We start from the raw sequence: 19878 nt of genomic DNA, 5'->3' as shown, positions 1-19878 counted from the left end.
GGAGAACAAAATGAGCACCGAGTTTGAGGAAATATATATATAGACATGTATACTGAAATAGTGTTTAACCTATCGCGCAGGCGTAACTATTAACAACCGTGTGTGACTACTTGGTAATAGTATCTCGTGAACAGCATCCCAGACAACTGGAAATGTTTTAATAGACTATATTCAAATGGTGCATGTAAAACCATACGAATGTATCTATGAATTGAACCGTCGCCTTCGATTTAAAATAATGCATAGTGCTAATAAGTGAACCATTATTTTTTTTAAACCTGCAAATGGAGATCGTGAGGGGACAATTCGTGAAGACCCAGATAGGTCTAAGGAACTAAAATCATTAAATACGTGCAGGGAAACCGAACAGACGTGCCTGCAAGAACTAAGTGACATTTAGCAAATGCTAAACCGAACAGTTAAACTGTACCAAGCCTCATGAATTGAACAAACATGCGAACCGTGAATTTATGAGAATGACCAACAGAACAGCTGAAAACAAAAGATAAAGTGTCAGCATCTAAGTAGTGTAAATATTAAACGAATGAGCATATGATTCAACCGATGTACGAACGGGAAAGTACACAAACGTATGGCTGGAATCAAATGTGAGTAAGAATCACAGGGATAATTATACGAAGCTAAACGAACAATAATAAACAAATGGTACAAGTGTATGTGAACAATGAGAGCCAAGCCCCGTGTTTGGTAGGCCCGAACGTGGGAGCACCGCGCAAAGGAGGTTCCCACAAGTACGTACATAAGTGTGCCTGGGCTCATGGCCAGAAGCCAGCGTCCTGCGATATTAGAACCTGGTCTGTGCCTGAGAATGCCAGAACCTCGTGCTGGAGCAGTGAAATTTGGTGGGAAAGACCGGAACGGAAGGCAACCTCTCATTCAAACAGAAAACGGCATAGTAAGCGGGGGGTTAGAGTTTATATAGGGAAAACTCCTTCCACAAATTCAGGCCTGTATATCTGCTAAACAATGATTTATATATATATATATATATATGTGTGTGTGTGTGTGTGTTTTTATTTTTATTTTTTTTGTATTTGGACACTGTAGTGTCCCTTTAATATATATCACTGTTTAGCAGATATACCGCAAATGAAAACTTGCATGCATTTAATAGCGTTTTTGTTTCATTAAGTTATATATAAAAGCAACTTCAAAAGCTTCAGTTTTCTTGTCTGCAGCCTTTGCAAGCCCTCCCCTTCACACCAGCCCAGACGTTCCGTGGCTGTCCAATCACAGACTTCCCAATGCAGCTCAATGAGAAATCTTTTTGTTAGACAGGTGCTCTGGCCACTTGCTGCCTCTTGAATTTAGCTCCACTGAGTTAGCCAAACCAGGAAGTTACAGGACTGGTTGTCTGTCTGACAGCCAAGGGCGTGTAACTAGGTTAACTTATATTTATATTGCAATCTGAACTTTTTGTAAAATGTGGAAAAAAATAGGACGTGCTCCGATGCTTGTCGAATGTCCCTTTAAGAAAGCTAACTTTTCTTCCTTTTTAAGTGATGCTCTGACAACTATAACCAAAAGCCCTTACCTGCTGCTCAGAAAATGCAAACGTGTAATTTCTGTATTAACTGTACAAAGCTGTGTTGGCAGGATTGGAGCTCTGGGATAAGTTCATTATTTTGCTGAGAATGTCCCTTTACACTGGCTCTGTCACTCACCTCCTTGAGATTTTTTGCAGAACCAAGTAGCTAACTGGAACACGGGTAATTTGCATGCCATGCCTGACTAGGGTAATCCAGGCACTCCAGCATATTCCAAAATGTAGGCAATTTTTATTGGAACAAGGAACCAAAAGGCAACGTTTCGACCCCTTAGGGCCTTTGTCAAGCTTGAGAAAGGTATTTTTAGAAGAAGAAAAAAAAAGCCTCTTTGGGCACAACAGGGTAATCCCTAACTCCTGGACTGGTAGGAGGTACTTGTGGACCCCTGATCTAGACCATTGTCCATACGCTGAGGTGTCAGATCATTAGATATGTTTAATTTGTTTTGTTCTGCATCACTTCCAGATTTGTCAATTCAGAAGCATTCTAATTGTCCCCCCCCCCCCCCCCGACTATCCTGACTATTCTCTGGTGCATTAAGTCCGGCCATTCTAAGGCCCAGTAAGACGTTACCTTTTAGTTTAGTAAATTTTTAGTTTACATGTGACACAATTCTACATGCTGGATCAATTAGTAATCCTAACATAGATCCACAATTGGGTATCCTTATCAAGAAGGAACAAAATAATAAGTGTTTTTCTAATTTTTTTTGACTTGCAGATGTTTAGTAAATAGCTGTCTAATTGGTACCCTAATGTGGGATTATAGCAGATAGTGCCCCTTTTTGGTATCCTTAGATATGGCAATCCTATGTAAAAATAGAAAATTAGAGAGTGTGTGTTTGTGTCTGTGTGTGTGTATTCGTGTGGGTGGTATTTGGAGGCGGACCCAGTGGGTGGTATTTGGAGGCGGGCCCAGACCCTGAGCTGAGTTAGGGGCCCCAAAATTTCTGGTGGCGGCCCTGCCTTTATGTGGGGTTACCAAACTAGGGAGCCATCTGCTTAACAGCATCCTTATTTGGTTTCCTTTGGAATAGTGGGACTAATAGCGTGCAAATCTTTTCCAAATTCAAAAATTAACAAAACAATTTTTTATTCTTTTTGCCTGTGAACATCTCTACAGGTTATGTCCCATGGTTCTGACCCAAATCAAGAGACAGAAAGCACAGAACCCCCTCACCAAGCTCATACCTAACCACTAGTGGTCTGCAGACGTGCTGGAGCTGAGCCACTTGACACAAAGCTGACCATTCCATCTGAGTTAGATTAGAGCTGGGCCATCTGTACAATGACCTACGGTAGTAAAGTAACTCGACCTCTCAATGATATCTGTAATTAAACTATCAAAAAGAGACAATAATGGAACATATTGCCTTTCATATCACATCAATACCAGTAAAGACGAGAAGTAGGATACATTTTGGACAACAAACATTTAAAGAATTTCACAATATTTCCGTGGTTTCCGTAAGCTGCAGAAACTTGCTGGACCAGTAACCACTCCCTTCGCAAGAAATAAAAATAAAATACCAGTGCCCGCTTGTGAAGTTTATTACTTGACAGATGTACGGCAGAAACTTGGTTCCATCCTCGATACACCGCACTGCCGGATTAGGACAACACACGGATTGGGAATTAATGGACAAATATAAAGACTTATTACACTCTAGTGTGAGCTACTGCTGGGTTTAGAGGTCTCTTTATAGAATGTTTTTACTCTTAAGGAAATATTTCTCTTGGGTACTAATAGACTTGGGGATGGTTGCTACATTGTGACATGAGAAAGCTACACGGCCAATATTGCAGCTTATTTTCGCAAAGGATTCGTATAGTTCAATAGTATGGTTGTCCTATTGAGGATTTTTATTCCATTAAAGCGGCACGGTCACGCTTTTTACAAGCTCTTCTTTCCCACTCTGAATTATTTTTTTTTCATATATTTCTAACTAAAAACACAAGACAAAGTACTACCACCGTCAAGAAATGTCAATCCATCAGCTGCAGGGAATTGGCTCTTTTTATGGCTCTTTTATTTATTTTTTTTTATTCCAATTTTATTGGTATATCAAATAGTCAGGGTGGGTACCGAAGGAAAAAGAGGGGAGGGATTTTAAACATGTGTTACAGTAGTTATACACAACAGAGTGATATGTTATTTCATCAAGCATGGTACAATGTAATACAGGAGAGGATTGCATATATTTACGTTTCCAATATGAAGAAGGTTTCCCAGGTCCTCTCATACAGTTTTTAGTATTTAAGTGTGTCATACCTGTGGTTTATAGAAGGCTTATATAGTCTGTTGTGCATGCTATTTGTATGCATATTCAGAGGTAACTTAAAACTGGGTCCGAGGGTTAAACAATTCGGAGAGTGAGTGCGTTTGAGGGGTTGGTCAGGGGAGGGGATTGGGGGGAGTTGAGAGGAGAGGGGGGTTGGTACAGTGGTAGCAGGTACAACGCGTTTTTTACTTTCAGATTTTAGTTGGTTATGACTGGTTCTGTTTCTGTGCCCAGTATTGTATCCAGGGTTCCCATGTGCTCAGATATCTATTGCGTTTGCCCAGTGTGGACCAGTGGAGATTTTCCATTTCTCTTGTTCCTTCTACTCTTTCTATCCACTGGGTCACTGTGGGGGTTGTGTTTTTTCCCCAATATACTGGGACGAGGTTGTTTGCTTCACCCAGCAGTAACCATAACAAATGTTGTTTTCCTTTATCTTGGAAGGATTGCGGCCATCCCAAAAAGACCTGGGAGGGAGTTAGGGAGTGTGTTATTCCTAGAATATTGTTTATTTTTGTAATTACCTCATTCCAGGGGATCTTTTAATTGACATCTGTGCTTAAGAGGACCCTTTCTGAAAATGATGGCCGCGCCCACGTGGTACAAGTTAAGGTAAGTAGAACTCATCTTCGGGGTTTCTTGCAAATTCAAGATACCTTAAGCTCCCTGGCGGTAATCCTGAGTGTGGCTCGGGGTTAATTTTCAGTACCAAAAGCAGTGACCCCGAGCCATGCTCAGGAATACACTGTAGTATCACTTACCTTGTCCCTACGAGCCCCTGGTGTCCTCCTGCAGATTCCTACGCCTGACGTTTCTACCACCGTCAAGAAATGTCAATCCACCAGCTGCAGGGAATTGGTTCTTTCTGTGGAGGATCTGATGGGATCCTCCTGCAGATTCCTTTGCCTGATGCCGGCATCGTCAGGTTTCCTTCCCTGCAAGCGCCGGCAACGTGGGGGGGGGGGGGGGCGGAACCAGGTGGGAAATTCAAAAAAGTAAACATACACACACAATATATTGTAATACAGTGTAATCTGTTAGGATTACATTACTGTATCAAACCTTTTCACCTCAGTTCTGTCTCGGTGCTCTGTCCAGTGTCCTGCCTGCACTTTTACCGTTCTTTCTGCCTGGAAACTTGAGAACTTCCATGGCATCCAAAAAGCGTCTCTTTAGGTTGAAAGTGGTTTTAGACCAGCTAGAAAACAGCGATAGTGAATTAGAATGACTTGCAGAATTGAGCGATAGTGATTCATGGGAAAATTCGTCAACACTGTAAGTGACGACAGCGACGATTCTGCGACTGAGCTCAGTGATATGCGAACTTGGTGCTCTATTGACTGTGGTACGGATAAGGCAGCGCCCCCAAGATTCCCATTTGCTGGAGCATCTGGTATGAAAGACGTTTGAACATAACAACCCCTTGGCATACCTACAATTATCTCTGACCGCTGAGGTTATTGGGGGAAAATAGTTATTGAGAGAAACCGGTACAAAGAGCAACAATTAGCTACTCTGCATCGGAAGTTTTCAAGAAGCAGAAAGTGGGAACCAGTGATCAAAGATGACGTTTGGCAATTTTGACTTTACATTTGCATTTTTCTTTTGGTGTTGCTGGGGGGTTGTGGGATCAGGGCTTCCTTTTAGTACGGTGGGAACGAGGTTATTTGAGCATTAGATTTTTTTTTTTTTAAGGGGTGCCCTCGAAGGCACGTCAGGGTACAGTTGTTTTGGACCAGACATTAATCCTCTCTTGCTCCTTTCTTCCCTGTTCACCCGTTACTGGCTATGCACAGATAGTTTTTATCTAACCATTTTTGTTTCCCTTTACCAGTCTTTTTTCCCCACTTCTGCTCACAATAACATTTATAATTTCAAGTAAGCTTGTGTATTTCCAAAAGCTAGCACTGATTAGGATAGAAATGACTGGACTTTCCCACATATTTGGGGGGGAAGATTTTAAGATAATTCATTAAAAGTTATGTTTTAATATTCCTTTATGTAAGGTTTGCTCTCCTTATTCCAGAAGGTAGACTCGAGAGGGTTACATTTTCTCTACCTCTGAGTCTCCCCTGGGTTCGGTATTTTCATCCTTATTTACAGGGGTTACCCCCATCCTCATGAGCAACCTGACACGTCTTCCCTGCTTGAATAAATCTCAATTGTACAAAAACTACAGCGTAACGAGTTTTATACACAATAAAAGTATCTAATCACCCGTGGAATAATCATTCAATCTTACCTAATACCTTACAAAATATAAAATAAACACGCTACAGCAGTGAATTAAATATAACTATGGATGAGATCGCAGAAACCAAATGTCACAATCTACAAATATTGTAATAAAGAAAGACAGGGATTGTTAGTTGACTAAATAGTAAATGTAGGTGTACATACATTGCTACCAGTGATACAGGGATGTGTGGACCAATGCGGGTGTCACTTGGCCGTAACCCGTAAATATAACAAAGAGCTGCCTCTATCAAACTCAGGAGAATTCTAGGCTCTCAATCTAATCATTGCTTAATAATGCATGTAGCAAATTAATTTCACTTGTTTAAGAAAATCTAAACTGCTGGGATTATGGTCTACAAGGCTTGCTTTGGACACCATTGCTAAGATGCATCTGTCAGAGAATCGATTGCTATGTAGCTAGGCTGGTGAAGATGCCAAGTGCAAGTCTAGTCAGTACTAATGTTCTAGGGCACAAATGGTAAAACGTTACCTCATTCAATCTTGAGGGTTTTATTCTCCAGGAACGGAACTCGCAGATCTACGGCACTGGAAAGTTATCTTAACTGAGGTCTTATGGAGAACTATTTATCAACAAGATTAAATAAAAAGGCTTAGGATTTGGGTGAGTTTCATAATATGGCTTTTCAGAACACAACAGGATTAAAGAAAGAGTTTTGTGTGTGTGTGTGTGTGTGTGTGTGTGTGTCTCTCGCTCTCTACTGATTCTAAAGGCCCACAGAATTCACAGTCGTTCGTCAGAGGTTAACCGAAGTCTCAAGACGTCTGATATTATTAACCATAACTGCTACTATGTACTCACCCTTCAAGCGACTAAACCAAACCAACCATCCATCCACAATCCCACTATTTCAGACAGACAAGAATTGGTGCCCAGTTAAAATACTAGATGCCTACCTGACTACAGTTAACAGCTATCCACCAAATTCCCCTCTACTCTTCACGGCTACTCACTACCTCCAAATTCACATTTTATATTCGGACTCTACTTTTGAGACTGGGCTGTAACCCAGCATCCTTTTCTATCCATTCATTCAGGATAGGGGCAGCAACAGCAGCCTCGTGCATGTCACCAAAAAAACGGGGAGATGGAAATCCTCAGTCTATAACAGATACAACGCTCAGGAAAACTTTTAAACGTTTGGGTTTGTAATTGCTGCAATAAAGTGTGTTTTTCCTCTGATACCTTTTTGCCCTCTTTTATTAACAGGCCTATCCGTACGTTGGTTTCTGCACATCACTACCTACTTATCACCACCACCAATACTATCATGTATTCCAACTATATATATATAATAAAGTTACTGGCTACTGTACAGACGGCTACCATAAAAAAGCAAAGCAAATAAGGTGGCACAGAAATTATCATAAAAGTTCAAATGTGATTTTCTATAATATCATGTGTCATTAGTCAATGCATGCAGAAAAAAAATCCCACTCAATAGCTATTTAATATAGACTTTTTACCAAAAATAAGATCACTCGCAGGGCTTTTCCTCAATAGATAATCTACTTTATTTTACTTACATCAACTCGTGATAATTAGATTTGTGACCGACGTTTCAGCCCCTCCACGGGCCTTTCTCAAAATCAAATATAAACCTCAAAACATGGTGCGTACACAGTGCATACATTCTAATTAACTTACTAACCCAAGTGATTCCCTGCATGTGTGACTTCATGTTTCCATACAGCGCCTTTCGATGACACAAAAATGTGTTACCCATCACCATGGTAACCAGTGATGTGTGTTTTGGGATTAGAAAACCTGTTTTCATATAAATCCTATTCTAGTACATATTAAACACGCCTGAAATGCTCGGTTGCTAGTGCTACATCTGTTCTATGTTTATTGCAATGTTGCTTCACATACTATTTGAGTACAATTGTAAAGCCCTGGGGATTGGTGTCTAAATGCAGTGTGAGTTAATGGTTAAACATTGTTACTAAATTGAATAAGAATGAATCTACTTTTATTTTCTTACCATATTCCAGCTCATAGGCTGCACATGCGTTTTAAATGCAAATTGAAACCTGTACTAAATGTGGATGCTAGTATATGGACCGAGACCTTTTCAAAGTCCAGAAGATCTACGATCTACATCCAATTACTAAACAATCTATGTGGTATAGATCCTTTCCATGTAATAGAATTCAAACCTCCATATCTAAGCCTTGATTAATCGTCTAACTTTTAACTTTGGCCATGAACAAATATCTAACAAACCTATAAAATTTACACAAGCTCTGAGATCTATGGAAAAACCAGTGATATAGAGTTGCATCATATGTTAAAACAAAGACCCAAGCTAATGACATTTGCTGGAAAATATTAACATTGGCGGGTAAGACACATGAGGGAGGAGAGGAAACGAGACACATGGGGGAGGGCTGGGGGGAATGAGACACATGGGGGGAAGGCTGGAGGGGAATAAAACACATTGGGGTAAGGCTGGAGGGGAATGAGACACGTTGGGGGAAGGCTGGAGGGGAATGAGACACATTGGGGGAAGGCTGGAGGGGAATGAGACACATTGGGGGAAGGCTGGAGGGGAATGAGACACATTGGGGGAAAGGCTGGAGGGGAATGAGACACATTGGGGGAGGGCTGGAGGGGAATGAGACACATTGGGGGAGGGCTGGAGGGGAATGAGACACATTGGGGGAGGGCTGGAGGGGAATGAGACACGTTGGGGGAAAGGCTGGAGGGGAATGAGACACATTGGGGGAGGGCTGGAGGGGAATGAGACACATTGGGGTAAGGCTGGAGGGGAATGAGACACATTGGGGGAGGGCTGGAGGGGAATGAGACACATTGGGGGAAGGCTGGAGGGGAATGAGACACATTGGGGGAAGGCTGGAGGGGAATGAGACACATTGGGGGAGGGCTGAAGGGGAATGAGACACATTGGGGGAGGGCTGAAGGGGAATGAGACACATTGGGGGAAGGCTGGAGGGGAATGAGACACATTGGGGGAGGGCTGGAGGGGAATGAGACACATTGGGGGAAGGCTGGAGGGGAATGAGACACATTGGGGGAAGGCTGGAGGGGAATGAGACACATTGGGGGAGGGCTGGAGGGGAATGAGACACATTGGGGGAAGGCTGGAGGGGAATGAGACACGTTGGGGGAAGGCTGGAGGGGAATGAGACACATTGGGGGAAGGCTGGAGGGGAATGAGACACGTTGGGGGAAGGCTGGAGGGGAATGAGACACGTTGGGGGAAGGCTGGAGGGGAATGAGACACATTGGGGAAAGGCTGGAGGGGAATGAGACACATTGGGGGAAGGCTGGAGGGGAATGAGACACGTTGGGGGAAGGCTGGAGGGGAATGAGACACATTGGGGGAGGGCTGGAGGGGAATGAGACACATTGGGGGAGGGCTGGAGGGGAATGAGACACATTGGGGGAAGGCTGAAGGGGAATGAGACACATTGGGGGAAGGCTGGAGGGGAATGAGACACATTGGGGGAAGGCTGAAGGGGAATGAGACACATTGGGGGAAGGCTGGAGGGGAATGAGACACATTGGGGGAGGGCTGAAGGGGAATGAGACACATTGGGGAAAGGCTGAAGGGGAATGAGACACATTGGGGGAAGGCTGGAGGGGAATGAGACACATTGGGGGAAGGCTGGAGGGGAATGAGACACATTGGGGTAAGGCTGGAGGGGAATGAGACACATTGGGGAAAGGCTGAAGGGGAATGAGACACATTGGGGGAAGGCTGGAGGGGAATGAGACACATTGGGGGAAGGCTGGAGGGGAATGAGACACATTGGGGGAAGGCTGGAGGGGAATGAGACACATTGGGGAAAGGCTGGAGGGGAATGAGACACATTGGGGGAGGGCTGAAGGGGAATGAGACACATTGGGGAAAGGCTGGAGGGGAATGAGACACATTGGGGGAAGGCTGGAGGGGAATGAGACACATTGGGGGAAAGGCTGGAGGGGAATGAGACACATTGGGGGAGGGCTGAAGGGGAATGAGACACATTGGGGGAAAGGCTGGAGGGGAATGAGACACATTGGGGTAAGGCTGGGGGGGAATGAGACACATTGGGGAGGGCTGGAGGGGAATGAGACACATTGGGGGAAGGCTGGAGGGGAATGAGACACATTGGGGGAAGGCTGGAGGGGAATGAGACACATTGGGGGAGGGCTGAAGGGGAATGAGACACATTGGGGGAGGGCTGAAGGGGAATGAGACACATTGGGGGAAGGCTGGAGGGGAATGAGACACATTGGGGGAGGGCTGGAGGGGAATGAGACACATTGGGGGAAGGCTGGAGGGGAATGAGACACATTGGGGGAAGGCTGGAGGGGAATGAGACACATTGGGGGAGGGCTGGAGGGGAATGAGACACATTGGGGGAAGGCTGGAGGGGAATGAGACACGTTGGGGGAAGGCTGGAGGGGAATGAGACACATTGGGGGAAGGCTGGAGGGGAATGAGACACGTTGGGGGAAGGCTGGAGGGGAATGAGACACGTTGGGGGAAGGCTGGAGGGGAATGAGACACATTGGGGAAAGGCTGGAGGGGAATGAGACACATTGGGGGAAGGCTGGAGGGGAATGAGACACGTTGGGGGAAGGCTGGAGGGGAATGAGACACATTGGGGGAGGGCTGGAGGGGAATGAGACACATTGGGGGAGGGCTGGAGGGGAATGAGACACATTGGGGGAAGGCTGAAGGGGAATGAGACACATTGGGGGAAGGCTGGAGGGGAATGAGACACATTGGGGGAAGGCTGGAGGGGAATGAGACACATTGGGGAAAGGCTGAAGGGGAATGAGACACATTGGGGGAAGGCTGGAGGGGAATGAGACACATTGGGGGAAGGCTGGAGGGGAATGAGACACATTGGGGGAAGGCTGGAGGGGAATGAGACACATTGGGGAAAGGCTGGAGGGGAATGAGACACATTGGGGAAAGGCTGGAGGGGAATGAGACACATTGGGGGAAGGCTGGAGGGGAATGAGACACATTGGGGGAAAGGCTGGAGGGGAATGAGACACATTGGGGGAGGGCTGAAGGGGAATGAGACACATTGGGGGAAAGGCTGGAGGGGAATGAGACACATTGGGGGAAGGCTGGAGGGGAATGAGACACATTGGGGGAGGGCTGAAGGGGAATGAGACACATTGGGGGAGGGCTGAAGGGGAATGAGACACATTGGGGGAGGGCTGGGGGGGAATGAGACACATTGGGGGAGGGCTGGAGGGGAATGAGACACATTGGGGGAAGGCTGGGGGGAATGAGACACATTGGGGTAAGGCTGGAGGGGAATAAAACACATTGGGGTAAGGCTGGAGGGGAATGAGACACGTTGGGGGAAGGCTGGAGGGGAATGAGACACATTGGGGGAGGGCTGGAGGGGAATGAGACACATTGGGGGAAGGCTGGAGGGGAATGAGACACATTGGGGGAAGGCTGGAGGGGAATGAGACACATTGGGGGAGGGCTGAAGGGGAATGAGACACATTGGGGGAGGGCTGGGGGGGAATGAGACACATTGGGGGAGGGCTGGAGGGGAATGAGACACATTGGGGGAGGGCTGAAGGGGAATGAGACACATTGGGGGAGGGCTGAAGGGGAATGAGACACATTGGGGGAGGGCTGGGGGGGAATGAGACACATTGGGGGAGGGCTGGAGGGGAATGAGACACATTGGGGGAAGGCTGGGGGGAATGAGACACATTGGGGTAAGGCTGGAGGGGAATAAAACACATTGGGGTAAGGCTGGAGGGGAATGAGACACGTTGGGGGAAGGCTGGAGGGGAATGAGACACATTGGGGGAGGGCTGGAGGGGAATGAGACACATTGGGGGAAGGCTGGAGGGGAATGAGACACATTGGGGGAAGGCTGGAGGGGAATGAGACACATTGGGGAAAGGCTGGAGGGGAATGAGACACATTGGGGGAAGGCTGGAGGGGAATGAGACACATTGGGGAAAGGCTGGAGGGGAATGAGACACATTGGGGAAAGGCTGGAGGGGAATGAGACACATTGGGGGAGGGCTGAAGGGGAATGAGACACATTGGGGGAGGGCTGAAGGGGAATGAGACACATTGGGGGAGGGCTGGGGGGGAATGAGACACATGGGGGGAAGGCTGGAGGGGAATGAGACACATTGGGGGAAAGGCTGGAGGGGAATGAGACACGTTGGGGGAAGGCTGGAGGGGAATGAGACACGTTGGGGGAAGGCTGGAGGGGAATGAGACACATTGGGGGAGGGCTGGAGGGGAATGAGACACATTGGGGGAAAGGCTGGAGGGGAATGAGACACATTGGGGGAGGGCTGGGGGGGAATGAGACACATGGGGGGAAGGCTGGAGGGGAATGAGACACATTGGGGGAAGGCTGGAGGGGAATGAGACACGTTGGGGGAAGGCTGGAGGGGAATGAGACACATTGGGGGAAGGCTGGAGGGGAATGAGACACATTGGGGGAAGGCTGGAGGGGAATGAGACACATTGGGGGAAGGCTGGAGGGGAATGAGACACATTGGGGGAGGGCTGAAGGGGAATGAGACACATTGGGGGAGGGCTGAAGGGGAATGAGACACATTGGGGGAGGGCTGGGGGGGAATGAGACACATTGGGGGAGGGCTGGAGGGGAATGAGACACATTGGGGGAAGGCTGGGGGGAATGAGACACATTGGGGTAAGGCTGGAGGGGAATGAGACACATTGGGGGAAAGGCTGGAGGGGAATGAGACACATTGGGGGAAGGCTGGAGGGGAATGAGACACATTGGGGGAAAGGCTGGAGGGGAATGAGACACATTGGGGGAAGGCTGGAGGGGAATGAGACACATTGGGGGAGGGCTGGGGGGGAATGAGACACATTGGGGGAGGGCTGGAGGGGAATGAGACACATTGGGGGAAGGCTGGGGGGAATGAGACACATTGGGGTAAGGCTGGAGGGGAATGAGACACATTGGGGGAAGGCTGGAGGGGAATGAGACACATTGGGGGAAGGCTGGAGGGGAATGAGACACATTGGGGGAAAGGCTGGAGGGGAATGAGACACATTGGGGGAGGGCTGAAGGGGAATGAGACACATTGGGGGAGGGCTGAAGGGGAATGAGACACATTGGGGGAGGGCTGGGGGGGAATGAGACACATGGGTGAGACACATGTGGGTAGGGAAATGAGACACATGGGTGAGACACATGTGGGTAGGGAAATGAGACACATGGGTGAGACACATGTGGGTAGGGAAATGAGACACATGGGGGGGAAGGGGAATGAGACACAGAGAGACTGGGGGCTAAAATAAGCACATTTAGGTGCTTGGGGGGGGGGGATTTGAGACACATGGGCTGAAAATGCGATGCATGGAGGGGCAGCGTGGTGCTGAGATCCTGTAGGACACTAAGCAACTCCCCTCCCCCCCCCCCCTATACCGACTGAGGTCTTCCCGGTCCCCACTGGAACACTCTACTTACTAACAGGCTCCCACGTAGCCTCCACTGAGCAATACTAAACAGCGTCTCACCTATTCAAGATGGAGACTGCCTCCACTTCTTCTAATACACGAAACTAACCTCTGACATGGTTGACAGACTCCTCAGATGGCTAGATTACACATTTCACCGCTTCTGGGCAACCCTAGAGGCACGGCTGGCTGGCTGGCTGCCTCAGGGCACCAACTTCAACGAGGTGCAGGGAGACGCTGAAGGAGAGAGGACCCCCTCTGGGCAATTCAGTGCCTCACTCACCAAAATCTTCCACTACATACTCACCTGGGCCAAGGGCCATTAAGGGCCAATGGCCGCATTTGTATTTTTTGAAAAAAATGTTAACCCCTCTCCTGACTCCACTAGAATTGATTGTCCTCCTAATCACCCCCAAATGGCCCTAGGTCCGCCATTTTACCTTTTCTCCCACTGTATATCTTTATCTTGCCTGGAATTAGATCCTAGGCAGAGCCATCTTAGTGTGGGCAGATGAAGGCCCTGTGTGACACATCATCTACCCAAACTAGATAGTCTGTGAAATCCCCACTAATGCACAGTTGAACACTTGGGCATTTGCTATTGTCTGAAATTCAGACTGGAATTTCGGCAATTCGTTCATTCGCCAGAAAGACAAATGAATGCATAGAAATTTCAAAGAACGAACGAAGACCAAATTTCTATTTGGTCTTTTGTTCGTTTAGTTTACTACAAGGCGGGAGTTACCGGCTCATGGCTCCCACCATATAATAGGTAAACATAGAAGCGGCAGGCAGCTGTGCTCCCCTTACTCTATGGGGTTAATATGACCCCCATATTAGAATAATAGAGATAATGCCTTGAGTAGGGACATGCCTGCCAAACAATGATCAGCCAATGGCTACTCCCTTTCGTAAAAAAAACAAAAAACACCCCCACCACATCTAATAAAGTTGGAGCTAGAACAAGTCGCCCATGCCTCTTTGGTGGGGCATCTATTAAAATAATGGGGGTGGAGGGGCATAGTGTTAATGGCTGCTCACTGTTACTAATACTAAGATATAAAATCCTTGTGGGAATTAGGAGGCTATCCACTAAACAGCTGCAAGATGCAGCCGTGGCAAGAATCTGATCCGAACCGAATATAGTCACCGAATTTTATCCGAACTTGAATGGACAAACTGTGCACATTCTGTCCAGACGAAATTCGGTCTCAGCGAATGGAGGCATCGAGAGAACACGGAGAGGTGAGCATTGTGGAAAAACAGTCTTTGACACAAGAAATGGAGCTGATCTAAGCTTCTCCTTTGGTCAAAGAAAGTCAAGTGTAAGAAAAATACATAAGACAAAGTCCTTACTTTATTTTATATTTTAAAGAAAACTAGATCAGAAATGAAGAACAGGTTCTGAGAGGAGGAGGACAAGAGGACACAATAGGAGAAAGGAAAGTTCGGTGTGAGAGTTCCGCTTTAAAATTGGAATTTACTCGAATAGTATGTAAAACAATCCAGCACTAATCCAGCGTTTCATATTTGTCCTTATTATATACTAGACTAGGTTTTATATGAAAACGTTTTCTAATCACAAACACGCATCTCTGGTTACCATGGTGATGGGTAAGATGTATTTTTGCATCATCGAGGTGCACTATATCTAACATGAAAGACCACATGTATAGGGAATCATCGAGATAGGTAAATCGAATTAAATATTTGCACTTTATTTATTGAAGGAAAGCCCTGTGAGCGCTCCTATTTTTGGTAAAAAGTCTATATAATACACACACAAAAATTATAATTATTATTTATATAATTATTATTTATATAGCGCCAACAAATGCCGTAGCGCTTCACAATGGGTGAACAAACATGTAGTTGTAACCAGACAAGTTGGACGCACAGGAACAGAGGGGTTGAGGGCCCTGCTCAATGAGCGTACATGCTAGAGGGAGTGGGGTAAAGTGGCACAAAAGGTAAGGGAAGTAGATAGGTAGAATAGTATTCAATGACTTCAAGACTTGGTGTGGGGATATTTTTTTCTTTGAAAATGTCAGTTGCAGGAGAGGAATCAGTTGGGAGCAATTGCCGTTTTAATTGATAAGCTTTTGTGAAAAAGTGAGTTTTTAATGATTTTTTTTTTTATTCTTTATTTTTGAGTGCAGAGATGATTACAAGCTTAATCGGTGACATATTTAGTATACAATATTATTGCAAACAGTTGGTTCATATAGTCAAGAGGTGCTGCACTTTTTTTTTTTTTGTCGAGTAGGATCATGAGTTAAACAAGAAGAATTGCAAGATAAAGATATTGGCATATATCCTGGCAGAATTAACAGCACATTTAATTGTTATAATACGACACGCTTGGAGTGCACGAGTAGCATTTATATGGACTAGTTAAACCATACTGCATACATCATGGAAGAATAGGTAGAGGAGAGACAAAGAAGGATAACATGGCTTATGCAGAGATTATACATACATGGTTCCACTAGCAAGCTCCCGCTAGGCTGATCGAACCTCACATTTGCATGCCTAAGAGGTGGTTAAATGGTTGCATGTTACGCTAGCTCTAAAGTGTGGATAGCATGAACACCTAAAGCAGAACATGAGAGCAGCGTCAGCATTGAGATCACCATACTTCGCTAGTTTAAAATGTCCACCCCATGTTGGTTCCATGTCTGCTTGGTGAGGGTCCGCGTCGGCCTGCTGGGCAGCCCGTCAGTGTGCAGTGCAGACTGCCACATTGGGACGTAAGGTATGATGTAGAGGCTAGAGACCGTCAAGATTGGTGCTTGGGCGCTTGATGTTAGGGCTGGCTGCCTGTTGAGTCCGGTAGCTTCCTCTCGGGGCCGCTGTGTTTCATGGCGTGCGTGGGGAGTGCTCGAGGTCAGCCCCGTTGTGGGAGCCCCTGGCTCGGCGGTCGTTGTCGAGGATAAGTGTTGTGTGGTGTGGCAGGTCGTCCAAGCTGCTGTTTGTGGGACCACAGTGCAGGACAGGCAGGTCCTGGGTTCTTTTAGCCCTCTGGATCCATGCGTGGGGGCCTTGTTGGCTTCTCTGACCTGTGACAGAGATCTTCCACCGATTTCAGCGCACGTCACGATGATCCGCCATCTTGTGGGGCCAGGGCTTTGAGCACATGTGGAGACCAGTAATGCCGAGTGGTCACAGGGGATCCAGTTTTGGTCAGTGTCAGCGAATGCCTCTGCGCCAGCTTGCCTGTCGCTGTACCGCACCGCCTGATCAGTCTCCACAGTGGGGGCCCTCCCTCTGTCAGCTTTGATCGTTCTAGCTTGCACATGTTGCTGGCTTGCGGCGGCCATTTTGGGGAATACCGCCAGTGGGTTTTCTGCAGCAGGGTGGTAGTTTCGGCCCCGCGTGTCGTGCCATGGCAGAAGTTGCTGCGTGTATATGCAGACCGGGATGACCCCCCCGGCCCAGAGGGCGGGGGGGACGCCGGACACCGGCCGGAGACCCGGGAGAGCGGCCGTCTCCTCCCGGCTCAAGCTCCTCACGCCTTGGGCCTTCGTCGGGTTACGGAGGTCATCTTGAAGGGTATCCCCTCGAACCCCAGGATCTCGGGATCAGGGTGATATTTGTTGCAGGTGGCTAGGAAGATTTTACCCCCAGTTTGCGCCGTTTTCGGGCCTCAAAGCGGGAGCTCAGACAAAGCGTGTCTGATCCCGTCGGTGGTCCGGCCCCGCCCCCTTTAATGATTTTTTGAAGGAGTGGAGACTGGGTGAGCGTATAACGGAGAAGGGAAGGGAGTTCCACAGAAGAGGTGCAGCCCTAGAGAAGTCTTGAAGGCGAGCATCAGAGGTGGGAGTACGGACAGAGGATCGACGTAAGTCTTCGGCAGAGCGTTAGGGACTAGATGGGACATACTTGTGTATTAGGGAGGATAGATAGGTGGGAGCAGCATTATGTAGAGATTTGAAAGCAAGAACCAGAATTTTATACTGCGCCCTATATCTTACAGAAAGCCAATGTAGGGACTGACAGAAGGGTGAGGCGTTGGGTAATTATTATGTATCACCTGCATGTCTCAAGATAGACTTGGAATATTTTTCTTTGTTTTTTCCCAGCTGTTTGACATCTAAGTTTTGACATCTTTATTTTTCTAACGAGTTACTGAAACGGTCTTCCACTACATCCCTCCAAACAGTCTTGGCTCAGGGTATCGGATGCATTTTGGGACTCATGTCCTATTTATATATTGATCTGCTTCTGAGACCCCAGAGAAAATTTCCAAACAAATGTCAGTGGCATCAACCATACTTGCGCTGGGTTTGACAATAGTGTGAAAAATATCCACCCAAATGTGGCCAGCCTTGGTTGGAAGGGAAGTGTGGAGATTTTTGCTAGGGTCGGTGTTGTTGGGCATATTGTAACCGCGCTTCTTTCTGGCAACTCGACCATGCAACTTATTTTTGTTCAAGTATCGTCGTATTGTGCTCCTTGAAACAACCACATTGTCTTTTTCCAGAGCAGCCTGTATTTCTCTGGAGGTTACCTGTAGGTTTTTCTTTGTATCCCGAACGATTCTTCTGGCAGTTGTGGCTAAAATCTTTCTTGATCTACCAGACCTTGACTTAGTATCAAGAGATCCCCAAATGTTACCCTTCTTGATAAGATCTAAAACACCAACAGAATAGGAACGACAACTTTCTGACGAAGAGCAAAGGCTTTTTTGGGTGCGGAACGTGCCTTGCTTGCAGAGGAACATCAAATAATAAGAGACATATAAAGAACATAAATGAAATTACTAATAAAGATTTCGTAATAAAAGACCTATTGACCTGTTTTTCTAAAAATATTATTTATTTATTGATTTGCCCATGTAATAAAATGTACATAGGAAGGACAATTAGGTGTCTCCACATTAGAATCTCCGAACATGTGAGAAATATTAAAAAAGGAGTTGAAACACATAGTGTTTCTCAGCATTTTAAGCACCACCACCATCAAAACCCACAAGGTCTTATGTTTTGTGCACTGAAATGGGTTAAAAACAATTGGAGGGGTGGAGATTTTATTAAAAAAATTGGTAAAGAAGAAATGTCTTTTATTTACAATTTTAACACCATGGTCCCCCATGGTCTAAATTTAGACTTCGAATTATGCCATTTTTTATAAATATCCCTCATCCTTTAGAAAAAACAATTTCTCCCCTTTTTTCCATCATAATTTTTAATAAAAATTTTTTATAGTAACACCTTTAATCTACCAGTTTGGATTCTTTACCTATTTTTCACCTGAATTCTCTTATATGATTGTAATAGTATGCCATACATACACTTTCATACTTTTTTTTTTTTTATCATGAACAGTTCTCACAGTCCACAGCAAGCTTATGTGTATTTCTTATTCATATATAAAGTAAACAAATATGTAATACTCTTAATAATATAATGTTTTTTACCAATTTTTTAACAATTTTATGATGTCCCTTTTTCCCCATCCTTTGTGTATATATGGGTCCATTGAGACCCAATGGACTATGCATTCAAAGAACTTTTATCGAGTATCCATTATATCCAATGGTGGAACGCATGCCATGCGTTCCACGAAGCAAAAGGGAAGTAGAACAGCCGATCCCAGCAATCTCTGATTGTGGAACGCAAGTTTAGCGTTCCACGAAAGAAGACTTCCGTATCACGTGATAAACGCACGCACGTAGGACTGAGCGTGCGTTCCAACAGACCTCATATGCGTTCCACACAACGAACTTCCGGTCTAACAGATGCCGGCAATTTGGGAATCAAACTGCATACAAAAGAGCACGAGGACACAAGGTACACTAGACCAACTGAGGAAGCCAGTTACTGGCGAAACGCGTTTTGGACTCATAGATATTAATTTTATTGATCTTTGTATCATTTTACATTCATTATTATTTTTTACTTATACAAATAAATTTTGTTAAAACCTTCCTTGGAGCAGCCCTTCTCTATTCCTATTATTTTGGTTTAAAGTGGAGGAGACCAGGAGGAGATTGAAAGAAGGTGTGGGATCTCCCTCAAAAGATCCAGAGGCGCTTTCCACCAGAGCCAAGTGTTTTATTGGCTCTACGTTTGTGAGTTACCCATCTATTATTTTCTCACACATATTTTTGTGAAAACCATCTGCACTAAGATCTGTTTGTCTATTGCTTATTATTTGCAGATTATTATAATAGCATCTTATCCAGTTGTATAATATCATTGTCTGAAAAGGTAAATTGAAGCTCCACTTATATTTCTGTTTGCCTTCTTGATAAGTGATTGAACAGTACTGATTGGCATTTTCAAGGCTTTGGATGTCTTTTTATATCCTTTTCTATCTTTATAGTAAG

The sequence above is a fragment of the Pelobates fuscus genome, chromosome 12 (genome assembly GCF_036172605.1).
Source record: "Pelobates fuscus isolate aPelFus1 chromosome 12, aPelFus1.pri, whole genome shotgun sequence".
Lineage (NCBI taxonomy): Eukaryota > Metazoa > Chordata > Amphibia > Anura > Pelobatidae > Pelobates > Pelobates fuscus.
This window is presented reverse-complemented; position numbering follows the sequence as displayed.